General features: G+C 47.9%; 1 pseudogene; it reads right to left on the bottom strand.

The window, feature by feature from the left end:
• Window positions 1-1,950: 1,950 nt before the first annotated feature.
• LOC142204380 (NACHT, LRR and PYD domains-containing protein 12-like) overlaps window positions 1,951-15,406 on the bottom strand; it is a 997,553-nt pseudogene continuing 984,097 nt past the window's right edge.

The raw sequence follows: 15,406 nt of genomic DNA, 5'->3' as shown, positions 1-15,406 counted from the left end.
CCGTCTGTGCGAATGAAAAGAAGAGCAGCACGGTGCCTGCCTGCTCTGCCCCTCCTTCCCTGTCTGTGTCGTGTGTTTGCAGGAGCGAGATATGAGAGGCAGGGAAGTAGGGGCGGGCCAGACAGGTGAAGGAAGCGTGGTTTCAAGCTTGCCGAGAAAACCACGCCTCCTTCTCCCGTCTGGCCCGTCCCTCCTTCACTGCCTCTCAGATCTGGCTCCGGCAATGAAACCACACAGACAGGGAAGGAGGGGCGGGCCAAACGGGAGGAGGAGGCGTGGTTTTCTCGGCAAGCTTGAAACCACGCCTCCTTCACCCGTCTGGCCCGCCCCTACTTCCCTGCCTGTGTGGCTTCATTGCCGGAGCAAGATGTGAGAGGCAGTGAAGGAGGGGCAAGCCAGATGGGTGAAAGAGGTGTGTTTTCAAGTTTGCTTAGAAAACCACACCTCCTTCACCCGTCTGGCCCGCCCCTTTTTCTCTTCTTACATAGCTTCACTGCAGGGTGTCTCTTTCCATCCATGGATGAGATTAGATAGAATAGATAGACAGACAGATAGACAGATAGACAGACAGACAGATAGGAGATTAGATAGATAGATAGATAGATAGATAGATAGATAGATAGATAGGATAGATTAGATAGATAGATAGATAGATATGTTCAAATCACCCCCATATCCCTACAATACATATAAAACAAAAACATTACTGTGAAACACATACACATTTGGTATCCCTGTGTCCGAAAGCCCCCGGTTCTATTTACATTGGTGAAATATTATATTATTAAATATTTCACCATTTTTCCTTAATTTTTTTTTCCCCTATTTTCCTCCTCTAAAACCTTAGTGCGTCTTATGGTCTATAAAACATAGTGTAGAATACTCTTAGGGCTCCTAGGAACCTATCTATAAAACATAGTGTAGAACACTCTTAGGACTCCTAGGAACCTATCTATAAAACATAGTGTAGAATACTCTTACAGCTCCTAGGAACCTATCTATAAAACATAGTGTAGAACACTCTTAGGACTCCTAGGAACCTATCTATAAAACATAGTGTAGAATACTGTCAGGGCTCCTAGGAACCTATCTATAAAACATAGTATAGAATACTCTTAGGGCTCCTAGGAACCTATCTATAAAACATAGTGTAGAACACTCTTAGGGCTCCTAGGAACCTATCTATAATACATAGTGTAGAATACTCTTAGGGCTCCTAGGAACCTATCTATAAAAGATAGTGTAGAATACTCTTAGGGCTCCTAGGAACCTATCTATAAAACATAGTGTAGAATACTCTTACAGCTCCTAGGAACCTATCTATAAAACATAGTGTAGAACACTCTTAGGACTCCTAGGAACCTATCTATAATACATAGTGTAGAATACTCTTAGGGCTCCTAGGAACCTATCTATAATACATAGTGTAGAACACTCTTAGGACTCCTAGGAACCTATCTATAATACATAGTGTAGAATACTCTTAGGGCTCCTAGGAACCTATCTATAATACATAGTGTAGAATACTCTTAGGACTCCTAGGAACCTATCTATAAAACATAGTGTAGAATACTGTCATGGCTCTTAGGAACCTATCTATAAAACATAGTGTAGAATACTCTTAGATCAATGCTCCTTTAACTTGGACTTTGTTTCTTGGCATTGAGGAAAGGATATATATATATATATATATATATATATATATATATATATATATATATATATATATATCAAGTAATTTTATATTTGTTGTCTTTTATTCTGAATTATTATACTTTTATATTTATATTCTGATTGCCGCCTACCTCCAGTCCAGGCCCTGATATCACCTATGAAGTAGCAGTCTGTCAGTAATGATAGACATAACAATGGTGCGGAGGAGCATAAAATAGAATATAATCCCTGTATAACTTGTCCCCACATGTCTCCTCCTGTACACATCTCTTATACTCACTGTAATTCCTCTATCCTGCAGGCTGGACTGGACAGAGCGGCCATCAAGTCAATGAGGTGAGGACCAGACAGATCATTACCAGACAGGACAAGGATCTTCAAGGACTGGTTATTACTTATTACATATTTCCACTGAACGTAGGAAGAGTCTGGTAGATCATTATCAGCCAAACTGTAAGAATAAGAAGATGAGATGTGAGTGATGTGTACACAGAGCATTAGTATAACATCTGGAGATTGGGAATATGGAGGAAAAATGTCCCCGAATGTTACTCCAATCCAGAAATGTCACCACTAGGAGGCGCTTCTTCTGGGGTGGATATCAGTAATACCAGCAGCTTCAGTATATAATGTGTCCACTAACGCCAACTCTATGCTTTAGAATTCCAGAATCCCTCAATAATGTCCTCACTTTATGACATGTCATAAATCAGTGATCACTGCAGCACATGGAGTCTATGGTCATAAGGAAGGAGGAAGGATCTTGTATAACCAGTCCTCAGCTGCCAAGAACTCTCCTTCCTCCATTATGTAGCTCCCGGGTCCTTCATTCACCTCCTGCTTTTACTAAGTTTTACCACATTAGTGAGCCTAGAACAATCCCTAGATGAGCGCCCCCTACTGGCACGGCACAACTAACCACTACCACCTCTTGTCCATGACCAGTACAAGATATCATTGAAAGGAGGGAGGCCGGACTCTGGCAGTGTCTTTCTGTTAGAGATGAGTCTCTTGGGCAGAGAAGAGATCTGCTTGAAGTGAGAGAACATCTTATCAGAGGAATGACTATTTTTGGGGGTTATTTAAATGTAAAAATGTAAATTTAATATCATTATATCACCACATACTCCAGGAGTCAATATGCCAGTTAGTAGTAGGACAGAAAACCAGTGACAAAATAAAAGATGAAAGATAACAAGAGTTCTATTATATTTGTATTATGTGGAAGGTAGCTCGGTCATAGCAGTGGTGCGAACCCAACTAGTCAGAGACAGGGACACAAATCTTGTAGCAAAGCGATTTATATAAGAAAAAACAGCAAAATAAATAAACCTTTACGTCAGGCACAAAAATGAGCAAAATAAAACACAGCCTAAAATAACGTCAAACCATCATCCTGCTCGTCCGGGCCCTAACTAAACAGAAAATATTAACTGTACATGTGGCTTATTACCAGCCACATGAAATCAACCAAAAAAACACTGTTACCATAAAACAAGGCTCTCAATTTCAGGACAGACCCAGACACTTCCTCTCCTCTCAGGATCTGCCCTGAAGTGCAGGCTCCTTAACCTTTAATGGCCCACTAACAAGCTTATGACATACAGTAGTTTCTCTCCTCTCTCTCTGTACCCCTAGATGTGATGCAGTAGCTCCTCCTCCCCTCTCTCTGTACCCCTAACTGTGATGCAGCAGCTCCTCCCCTCTCTCTGTACCCCTAACTGTGATGCAGTAGCTCCTCCTCTCTCTGTATCCCTAACTGTGATGCAGTAGCTCCTCCCCTCTCTCCTCTCTGTACCCCTAACTGTGATGCAGTAGCTCCTCCCCTCTCTCTCTGTACCCCTAGCTGTGATGCAGTAGCTCCTCCTCTCTCTGTATCCCTAACTGTGATGCAGTAGCTCCTCCCCTCTCTCCTCTCTGTACCCCTAACTGTGATGCAGTAGCTCCTCCCCTCTCTCTCTGTACCCCTAGCTGTGATGCAGTCGCTCCTCCCTTCTCTCTCTATACCCCTAGCTGTGATACAGTAGATCCTCTCCTCTTTCTGTATGCCTAGCTGTGATACAGTAGCTCCTTCTCGTCTCTCTCTGTACCCCTAGCTGTGATGCAGTAGCTCCTCCCCTCTCTCTCTGTACCCCTAGTTGTAATGCAGTAGCTCCTCCTCTTCTCTCTCTGTACCCCTAGCTGTGATGCAGTAGATCCTCCTCTTCTCTCTCTGTACCCCTAACTGTGATGCAGTAGCTTCTCCTCCTCTCTCTCTGTACCCCTAACTGTGATGCAGTAGCTCCTCTTCCTCTCTCTCTGTACCCCTAGCTGTGATGCAGTAGCTCCTCCTTCTCTTTTCCCCTAGCTGTGATGCAGTAGCTCCTCCTTCTCTTTTCCCCTAGCTGTGATGCAGTAGCTCCTCCTTCTCTTTTCTCTTTTCCCCTAGCTGTGATGCAGTAGCTCCTCCTTCTCTGTACCCCTAACTGTGATGCAGTAGCTCCTCCTTCTCTTTTCCCCTAGCTGTGATGCAGTAGCTCCTCCTTCTCTTTTCCCCTAGCTGTGATGCAGTAGCTCCTCCTTCTCTTTTCTCTTTTCCCCTAGCTGTGATGCAGTAGCTCCTCCTTCTCTTTTCCCCTAGCTGTAATGCAGTAGCTCCTCCTTCTCTTTTCCCCTAGCTGTAATGCAGTAGCTCCTCCTTCTCTTTTCCCCTAGCTGTGATGCAGTAGCTCCTCATAGTAAGTAAGTAGAGAAGGCGACTGGTGCGGTGGTGGGACTGAGCGGGACCTTACCGCATGTAGGTCTGGCACTCTAGATGATTGCGAGAGAGTGTAGTGAGTTGATGCCATTTGGGCTCATTTCAGAAGTTAGCTGAAAGAAGTAATTCAAGATTTTGGATGGACCAGCGGTCATTCTTCTTTACCCAACCGTTGTTGGGGACAGTGGTGAGACATATAGGTGTAGTTTGGGTTTCCTGGAGAGGTGTAGAAGCAGGGGAGTCACTTGTGTGAGGAGGAGCTAAGTCAACCTGAGGTCATTCAGCTCGAAATCCACACCAACCCCCCAATTAAGGGATCTTTTGTTAATTAATAAAATTTTAGTTCATGTAATACGGTATGTAATATAGTGATATACTGCCAGATAATACTCTCATAGACATAGGGAAGAAGAAAGCACAAAGTTATCTGCACCCCTATGTCAGGGTGTGTTAGAATCTGTAGTTCCTCTGTTTGCCCTCCTGTCACTAATGGTATTACTCACTGTAATTCCTCTATCCTGCAGGCTGGACTGGAGAGAGCGTTCATCAACTGACTGAGGTGAGGACCAGACAGACGGTTACCAGACAGGTCAAGTCTCTTCAGGGACTGGTTATTCCTTATTACAGATGCCAACTGGGTGCAGGTAGTGTTTGGTAGATGATTATAAGCGAAACTGTAAGAATAAGAAGATGAGATGTGACTGATGTGTACACAGAGTATTAGTATAACATCTGGAGATTGGGAATGTGGAGAGAAAATGTCCCCGAATGTTACTCCAATCCAGAAATGTCACCACTAGGAGGCGCCTCTTGTGTGTGGGGGATGTCAGGAATACCGGCAGCGATAGAATACTAAATGACCACAGAGACGATTCTAACTTATCACCCCACAGATAAACGACAATACATTCTCTATACATTATGTGAAATATTACATGGAACCATTAAAAATGTCATCTAATAAAAGTCCCCAATGTGTCCCATGTGATGCGGCTCCTCCTAGGTCTCTGATAAGTCGCCATTTACAATGAGATAAGATAATCCTTTAATAGTTCCACCACTGGGAAATTGTGTGTTACAGCAGCCTGGATAATACAGTAATATATTACAAGAAAGACACGTACAAGCTCACAGCAGATACATATACTAGGAGTCACAGCAACTAGGAAGGAAAAAGAAGACTCAGGATCATTTAGTTCTCTGTGCGGAGTGATCAGGATCAGCAAGTCTCCTCCTGTACACATCTCTTATACTCACTGTAATTCCTCTATCCTGCAGGCTGGACCGGACAGAGCGGCCAACAAGTCACCGAGGTGAGGACCAGACAGATCATTATGAGTCAGGTCAAGTATCTTCAGGGACTGGTTATTCCTTATTACAGATGCGAGATGGATGCTGGAAGTTTCTGGTAGTTTATTATAAGCCAAACTGTAACAATAAGAAGATGAGATGTGAGTGATGTGTACACAGAGCAGCGCCGCACCTCCCATGAGGCGACCTGAAGCGACCGCCAGGTCCACGGGGAAGGCGGCATTTTTGCTGACCTAAGCAGGGGTGAACCATGGCTTTCTGCCGCCTGAGGCTGACGTCAGAAGGCTGCCCCCCCCGAGGAGGGGGCGGGGCGGAACCGAGCGGAAGGGGGCGGGGCCGAGCAGAGGGGGCGAGGCCGAGCGGAGCGAGCATCTTTAGCAGGCAGGGAGCATGCAGGGAGAGGACCTGCTCTCTGCCTGAGCGTGAGGGGCAGCCGCTGAAGCAGCGCTGTTCCAGGCCTCCGCAATCCACCGCTCAGTGATGGTGAGCCTAAGCCAGTCCAGGACAGCTTGTCCTGGACTGGCTTAGAAAACCAAACACAAAGCAAACACGCATATATAAATAAATGTGTGTGTCTCCTGTACCTATTGTAGGCCCTACCGCAACATGTCCTTACCAAGAAACCAAGAATAACAAACCACAGACAAGGTAAGTGTGACATCTGGTATGCAAGTATTGTAACACCAATACACATAGTATAATGTTAAAATTTCACAATTTTTATTAAATAACAATATACAAAATACAGAAAAGATATATGGACTCTATAAAGGACAAAGAAGTACAAGTACAAAAAAGCTGGGTGTTGTGAAATGCCAGCTGGAATGAAGGTCCCTGAAGATACTGCTAAGTTGCTATAAAACTAAAATGTATATAGCTGAGATATAATCTCACCTGTGACTCAATAAATGTGTGAAAATAATTCACATATATGGTAACATGTAAAGGACAGGATAGTAGCAAGTGCAAACAATACTACCAATATCGATATATATTGTATACAACCCCAGGGGCGGATCCAGGGCCGGGCGAGCCGGGCAACCGCCCGGGGCCCCGCGCTTAGCGGGGCCCCGCGGCGCGGCCGGGACCTAACAAAATGGTCCCGGTCGGCATGTCCCGACTCCAACAGAGCTCAGCGTTAAAGCAGGAGCTGAGCTCACAGCTCCTGCTTTAAACTCCTATGTATTTCATCTCATCGGCGGTAGGACGCCGATGAGATGAAATACATAGGCGTTTAAAGCCGGAGCTGTCACAGCTCAGCTCCGGCTTTAACGCTGAGCTCCGGCCTCCGGCATTTGTAGCCGCGATGTGATGACGTCATCACATCGCGGCTACAATACGTGTCTGAGGGAGAGAGCTGCGAGGGAACAAGGAATGGTGAGTGTGAGTGTGTGTGAGTGAGAACGGCTTGACTCTGGGGCAGATGGAGGGGGAGAACGGCTTGACTCTGGGGCAGATGGAGGGGGAGAACGGCATGGCACTGGGGCAGATGGAGGAGGGAGAACGGCATGGCAATGGGGCAGATGGAGGAGGGAGAACGGCATGGCAATGGGGCAGATGGAGGAGGGAGAACGGCATGGCACTGGGGCAAATGGAGGAGGGAGAACGGCATGACACTGGGGCAGATGGAGGAGGGAGAACGGCATGACACTGGGGCAGATGGAGGAGGGAGAACGGCATGACACTGGGGCAGATGGAGGAGGGAGAACTGTTAGGAGTATTTAGGTTCTTTAATTTCTATTTTTCTTACCTGGGGAGTTTTTGGCTGCGCAGTGTCTGGGGTGGCATCCTGGCGCTGCGGGGTTGTCCTGTCGTGGGTATTGGTGCACACCTTCTGACTTGCACGCGCGCACTGATGGTAGGCAGCTTTATCTCCTGGTTGATTAGTCTGTCCTCCCATTTGCACCTGGGAGGAGTGGTCTCTACTCTGTATTTAAACCCATGCCTCTCATGGTTCTGTGCTGAGTGTCGCTTTTACTGAGCTAGGCCTTAGCAGGAGGAGTAGGTGGTTATCTGGGATAGAGGAAGTTCCGTGGTTGGTTTTTTGGGAGGTTTGGGTGAACGAGTTGGTTTGTGTGTTTTCCCTTCTGTGTTCACCAATCCTTCCTCTGTGTATAATTGACTGTGTTAGTGAATTGCCTTATCCTTTGATTTCTACTCAGTTTCCCTGTGTTTGTTTCCTAGTGTAAGGTTCCTTCCCATATTGGTTTGGGGGAATCCTTTCCCACATGTTTCCTGTGTGCTGCTTGTGTTGTTAGTCAGCGCACACCCTTGTCAGTCCCTGTCAGTAGCAGCTTCACTTCTTCGTTAGGGGTGACCCCCTTTAGTCTCCAGTCCCTAGAGATCTTATAGGGCATTCCTTCTCCCACTTCCCTCTAGGCCTACGGTGTCAGTGAGAGAGGAGCTGTCGGGGTCAGGCTTAGCCTGAGTACAGCCGACCCACACCCGTGAGGCAAGGACCGGGATAGCTAGTGGCAGTAGTGCAGGGCGAGATTCCCTACGGCTATCCCTTAGCCCCGTTGCAGCTACCTGGACTGACATAACAGTACACTCAGCCGGTAAAAAAAAAAAAAAAGAGGTTCGTTTGCATTATGACGGACCTGAAACAGTTGTACCAGGCGGTGCAGCAGATCTCCACTGAGATGGAGGGGATCAAGCTACGAATGGATGCCATCCAAGCTTCTGGCGTATCTCAAGTACAGCAGTTGGCTCAACACACAGCCTCTCAGGTGGAGGGCATACAGAGGCAGGTGAGTAGCGCCCCTGTGGGTCGGCCTCTGGAGCCAAAAGTCAGCTTACCTGAACCCTTCTGAGGTAAGAGGTCAGATTTTTTCCGATTTCAAAAGGACTGTCTTTTGTATTTCCGGCTACGGCCGTTTTCCTCCGGTTCTGAGGTACAGAGAGTTGGGATTATTATTACTTTATCGAGAGATGATCCCCTCATCTGGGCACATTCGTTACCAGCCGACTCAGCTTGCTTACTAACTGTAGAGGCGTTTTTCTCCACAATGGGGTTACTGTATGACGACCCAGACAGGGTACGCACGGCTGAGTATAACCTACGACGTTTGGTGCAAGGGGATCACGCTATAGAGAAATATTGCACAGAGTTTCGTAGGTGGGCAGCAGAAGTACACTGGAATGACCCCGCTCTACTTAGTCAGTTTGAGACAGGGCTCTCGGACCAGGTTAAAGACCATCTAGTTTCTCACCCTGTTCCGGGAGATCTAGATGAGGCCATGCAGCTGGCAATTAGAGTTGGACGGCGCCTCCGGGAGCGTGGAGACAAGAGTCCTGGGGGGCTTAGCCCTCCTCAATTCTCTGTTTTTAGAGAGGACCCGGGGGACCAACCCATGCAGATTGGGGCCACTGTGCGAAGTGCAAGACCCAAGAGTGAAGGGTCCCGCACAGTACGCTGTTTTGTGTGTGGAGGGATGGGACATGTAGCAAGGGTATGCCCCTCCAGAGAATGGTTCGCCAAGGAGAGTAATAACCCCAGGTCTATTGAGGGTAAAGGGAGAAAACCTACTAAGGAGGGAGGTGTGCATATTTCCTGTACTCAGACTGCCGGGTTGACCCTTGAAGGATGGGTAAATGGGCAGAAGTGCCGGATTTTGGTTGATTGTGGTTCGGCAGTCAACCTTATTGACTCAGAGTTTTGTGAGCAATTAAGGGTGAGTCCTTTGGTCTTGAAGTCTCAGATACCGGTGTGGGCTATTGATAAGACCCCTCTACAGCAAGCTGTCATCTCCAAACAGGTGGAGGGTTTGGAGTTTATTGTGGGTGGCCACAGGGAAGAGATTGACTTGTTCTTGTTGTCTAAGTTACCAGCACAAGTAGTGTTGGGGTGGCCCTGGCTGAAGCAGCATAACCCTATTATCAACTGGGAGACCGAGTCAGTAGTTTCTTGGGGGCAGGGGTGTAATGGTCGATGTCTGCCCATATCCGTTATGTCTTTGTCTATAGACAATTTGCCTCAAGAAATATGTGAGTTCAGGGAGGTCTTTGAGGAAAGGGCAGCCAAGACATTACCACCACATCGCACCTATGATTGCTCGATTAAATTTATACCAAATGCAGTGTTACCCAAGACAAGGTTGTACAATCTCACTATTCCGGAGAGGGAGGCGCTCAAAGAGTATATTGAGGGGAGTCTAGAGGTGGGGCATATTCGCCCATCTAAGTCCCCAGTAGCAGTGGGGTTTTTCTTTGTAAAGAAGAAAGATGGAGGGTTGCGCCCTTGTTTGGATTTTAGGGAGATTAATAAAATCACGGTGCGGAATCCCTATCCCATCCCGTTGATCTCGGATCTATTCAGCCAGATTACGGGAGCCCGCTGGTTTAGTAAAATAGATTTACGTGGGGCGTATAACTTGCTGAGAATCAAGAAGGGGGATGAGTGGAAAACAGCGTTTAACACACCCCTAGGACACTTTGAGAATCTGGTGATGCCTTTCGGTCTAACCAATGCGCCTGCGTTTTTTCAGAATTTTATTAATGATGTGCTAAGTGCCGTCATAGGGAGGGGGGTTGTGGTCTATCTGGACGATATACTCATTTACACCCCGGATTTGGAGACTCATTGGGAGAGAGTGAGAGAGGTTTTAGATCTCCTGAGGGTTAACCAATTAAGTGCTAAGCTGGAGAAATGTGTGTTCGCGGTCAATAAATTATGTTTCCTTGGCTATATCCTATCGGACAAGGGGTTCGAGATGGACCCTGAGAAGGTCAGGGCAGTCTTGGAGTGGCCGCGACCCGAGAACCTAAAGGCGGTCCAACGGTTCTTGGGGTTCTCCAACTATTATCGCCAGTTTATCAAGGGATTTTCTGAGGTTGTGAAACCTATCTCGGACTTGACTAAGAAGGGGGCTGACTGTGCTAAGTGGTCGCCAGAGGCGCTAGCTGCGTTTGAAGAACTGAAGAAGCGATTCTCGTCCGCTCCCATTTTGAGACAGCCGGATGAGAGGTTGGCCTTCCGAGTGGAGGTGGATGCCTCCTCGGTGGCGGTGGGAGCTGTACTTTCTCAGGAGTTCGAGGAGGGTACGCATCCCTGTGCCTTCTTTTCTAAGAAATTCTCTGCCTCTGAACGGAATTATGACATCGGAGATAGGGAACTACTAGCAATAAAACTAGCGTTCGAACATTGGCGTCATTTCCTGGAGGGGGCCAGAAGGCCAGTCCAGGTATTTACTGACCACAAGAATTTGGTTTATCTTGGGTCGGCGAAGAGATTAAATGCACGGCAGGCCAGATGGGCTCTATTTTTTGCGCGGTTCCATTTTAACGTGACTTATGTGCCGGGTTCGAAGAATGTTAAGGCTGATGCTTTATCCCGGTATATGTCGACTGAGGAGGAACGAGAGGCGCCTGCCACTATTCTTGGGGATGGAGTGGTGGTAGCAGTATTGGGCGCGAAATTGGAGAAGGCCTTGATCGAAGCGCAACACGCTGCACCTTCCAAGATACCTAGAAACAAGCTTTTTGTCTCAACTACTCTCCGACAAAGTCTCCTGAGGGAGTGTCATGAGTCGGTTCTTGCTGGTCACCCGGGGGTTTCAGAGACCATGAGATTGGTGTCTAGGAATTTTTGGTGGCCAGGGTGGAGTAAGGAGGTCTTGCAGTTTGTTCAAAATTGTTCGGTCTGTGCAAGAGCCAAGGCGTCGCATACCCGTCCCCACGGTCTTCTACATCCATTGGAACCTCCTAAGGCACCTTGGACTCATCTGTCTATGGATTTCATCACGGGCCTTCCGGTGTCTAAGGGTTTCACGGTCATTTGGGTAGTCGTTGACCGCTTCACGAAAATGTGCCATTTGATCCCGTTTTCCAGGCTGCCATGTGCCAAGACACTATCTGAGGCGTTTATTAAAGAGATTGTAAGGTTGCATGGTCTTCCTGAGGAGATCGTTTCGGACAGGGGACCGCAATTTGTGGCTAAATTCTGGCAGGCTTTTTGCAGCAGGTTGGGAGTTACACTGTCGTTTTCCTCCGGGTTTCACCCAGAGTCTAACGGACAAACAGAGAGGAAGAATCAGGATGTGGAACAGTTTTTGAGGTGTTTTGTTCGAGAGAACCAGAATAATTGGGCTGCCTTTCTCCCCCTGGCAGAATTTTCCCTAAACAACCATGATTCCAATGCCACAGGTACCACACCTTTTTTTTGCTCCGGTGGTAGACATCCTGTTTTCGGAGTATTTTCTTCCATTTCTTCCCCAGTTCCGGAGGAGGAGCTATTTTCTAAAAAGCTGCAAGGGGTATGGTCCCGTATCCGAGAGAATCTGGTGCGGGCGTCGCACCAGGCTAAGGTCCAGGCGGATCGGAAGAGAGGAGAGTTGCAGTTCTTCCCTGGTGAGATGGTTTGGTTGTCCACCAAGAATATCAGGTTGAAGGTTCCTAGCAAGAAGCTGGGTCCCAGATTTGTGGGTCCTTTTAAGATCAACAAGATGGTAAATGAAGTGGCGGCGCAGCTGCAACTACCTAAAAGGTGGAAGATAAACCGGGTCTTCCATGTCTCCTTGTTAAAGAAGGCCAAGAAGGGAACGTCTCCAGTTAAGGTTCCACCAGTTTCTGAGTCCGGGGAGTATGAGATATCCCGAGTTCTGGATAGCAAATATGTTCGGGGGAAGCTACGGTATCTGGTGGCATGGAAGGGATACGGTCCTGAGGATAATTCTTGGGTCCTGGAGTCGGATATGTCAGCTCCCAGACTCGTAGAGAAATTCCACAAGGAGTTCCCGAAGAAGGATGCTCCTAGAGAATCCGGAGTCTTCTCCTTGAGGGGAGGATCCTGTTAGGAGTATTTAGGTTCTTTAATTTCTATTTTTCTTACCTGGGGAGTTTTTGGCTGCGCGGTGTCTGGGGTGGCATCCTGGCGCTGCGGGGTTGTCCTGTCGTGGGTATTGGTGCACACCTTCTGACTTGCACGCGCGCACTGCTGGTAGGCAACTTTATCTCCTGGTTGATTAGTCTGTCCTCCCATTTGCACCTGGGAGGAGTGGTCTCTACTCTGTATTTATACCCATGCCTCCCATGGTTCTGTGCTGAGTGTCGCTTTTACAGAGCTAGGCCTTAGCAGGAGGAGTAGGTGGTGTTCTGGGATAGAGGAAGTTCCGTGGTTGGTTTTTGGGAGGTTTGGGTGAACGAGTTGGTTTGTGTGTTTTCCCTTCTGTGTTCACCAATCCTCCCTCTGTGTATAATTGACTGTGTGAGTGAATTGCCTTATCCTTTGATTTCTACTCAGTTTCCCTGTGTTTGTTTCCTAGTGTAAGGTTCCTTCCCATATTGGTTTGGGGGAATCCTCTCCCACATTTTTCCTGTGTGCTGCTTGTGTTGTTAGTCAGCGCACACCCTTGTCAGTCCCTGTCAGTAGCAGCTTCACTTGTTCGTTAGGGGTGACCCCCTTTAGTCTCCAGTCCCTAGAGGTCTTATAGGGCATTCCTTCTCCCACTTCCCTCTAGGCCTACGGAATCAGTGAGAGAGGAGCTGTCGGGGTCAGGCTTAGCCTGAGTACAGCCGACCCACACCCGTGAGGCAGGGACCGGGATAGCTAGTGGGAGTAGTGCAGGGCGAGATTCCCTACTGCTATCCCTTAGCCCCGTTGCAGCTACCTGGACTGACATAACAAGAACGGCATGACACTGGGGCAGATGGAGGGGGGAGAATGGCATGACACTGGGGCAGATGGAGGGGGGAGAATGGCATGACACTGGGGCAGATGGAGGGGGGAGAATGGCATGACACTGGGGCAGATGGAGGGGGGAGAATGGCATGACACTGGGGCAGATGGAGGGGGGAGAATGGCATGACACTGGGGCAGATGGAGGGGGGAGAATGGCATGGCACTGGGGCAGATGGAGGGGGGAGAATGGCATGACACTGGGGCAGATGGAGGGGGGAGAATGGCATGACACTGGGGCAGATGGAGGGGGGAGAATGGCATGACACTGGGGCAGATGGAGGGGGGGAGAACGGCATGACACTGGGGCAGATGGAGGGGGGGAGAACGGCATGACACTTGGGCAGATGGAGGGGGGAGAACGGCATGACACTGGGGCAGATGGAGGGGGGAGAACGGCATGACACTGGGGCAGATGGAGGGGGAGAACGGCATGACACTGAGGCAGATGAAGGGGGGGGATGGCATGACATTGGGGCAGATGAAGGGGGGGAACGGCATGACACTGGGGCAGATGAAGGGGGGAGAACGGTATGACACTGGGGCAGAGAGGGGGGGGAATGAAACTGTGGGCAGATAAAGGGGGAGAATGGCATGAAACTGGGGACAGATAGAGGGGGGGACATGAAACTAGGGGTAGATGAAGGGTGTATATGAAAATGGGGGGGAGATATAATTTACGGGTGACTGTAGGAGGATTATACTGTGTGGAATCACATGGAAATTGATTGAGAATGGGTGGAGTCAACATAAAAGTGGGCGGGGCCTAATTTTTGTTCCCTCTTTCTAGTCTTCAACAGTTGGGAAGTACAGGTTAGAAGTGCGAGACCCCCAGTAAGTAGGGCCCCGCCAAAGTCAATTGCCCAGGGCCCCGCAAACCCTGGATCCGCCACTGTACAACCCCGTACCTAAATATCCATTGTAATATGACTCACTGTCAATACAAAAGGACTGATGGATATATAGTAAACGTTTTATCCATATAGAAGTATCACACACTGGAACTTACCCATAGTAAAGGACACTAAGCAGACCCACAGGGACGGGCACCTCACTACCCAGACCCCGTAGTGAGGTGCCCGTCCCTGTGGGTCTGCTTAGTGTCCTTTACTATGGGTAAGTTCCAGTGTGTGATACTTCTATATGGATAAAACGTTTACTATATATCCATCAGTCCTTTTGTATTGACAGTGAGTCATATTACAATGGATATTTAGGTACGGGGTTGTATACAATATATATCGATATTGGTAGTATTGTTTGCACTTGCTACTATCCTGTCCTTTACATGTTACCATATATGTGAATTATTTTCACACATTTATTGAGTCACAGGTGAGATTATATCTCAGCTATATACATTTTAGTTTTATAGCAACTTAGCAGTATCTTCAGGGACCTTCATTCCAGCTGGCATTTCACAACACCCAGCTTTTTTGTACTTGTACTTCTTTGTCCTTTATAGAGTCCATATATCTTTTCTGTATTTTGTATATTGTTATTTAATAAAAATTGTGAAATTTTAACATTATACTATGTGTATTGGTGTTACAATACTTGCATACCAGATGTCACACTTACCTTGTCTGTGGTTTGTTATTCCTGGACTGGCTTAGGTCCACCGCCACACCTCTAATGAGGCGACGTGAGGCGGCCGCCTCGGGCGGCGCACGGGAGGGGGGCGGCACACGGGCGACTTATTTTTTTACTTTTTTTTTTTTTTTTTTTTAACTTTGAACCAGCGCAGGAGAGCTGCTTCTCTCTGCGCTGGTTCAGACGTCTACGTATCTGCGTAGGTGGCGTCACTAGGCCACCTACGCACGCTGATACGTACTCAGACGTCTAGGTATCAGCGTGGGTGGCGTCCTCACGTGACGACGCTCGCTGATACCTAGACGTCTGAGTACATATCAGTGTGCGTAGGCAGCCTAGTGACCATACCTCCCAACCGTCCCAATTTCCGCGGGACAGTCACGATTTGGGTGACATGTCCCACGGTCCCGGTTGGA

The sequence above is a fragment of the Leptodactylus fuscus genome, chromosome 5, assembly GCF_031893055.1.
Source record: "Leptodactylus fuscus isolate aLepFus1 chromosome 5, aLepFus1.hap2, whole genome shotgun sequence".
NCBI lineage: Eukaryota > Metazoa > Chordata > Amphibia > Anura > Leptodactylidae > Leptodactylus > Leptodactylus fuscus.
The sequence above is the reverse complement of the archived record's forward strand: the minus strand, read 5'-3'. Positions and strand labels throughout refer to the sequence as shown.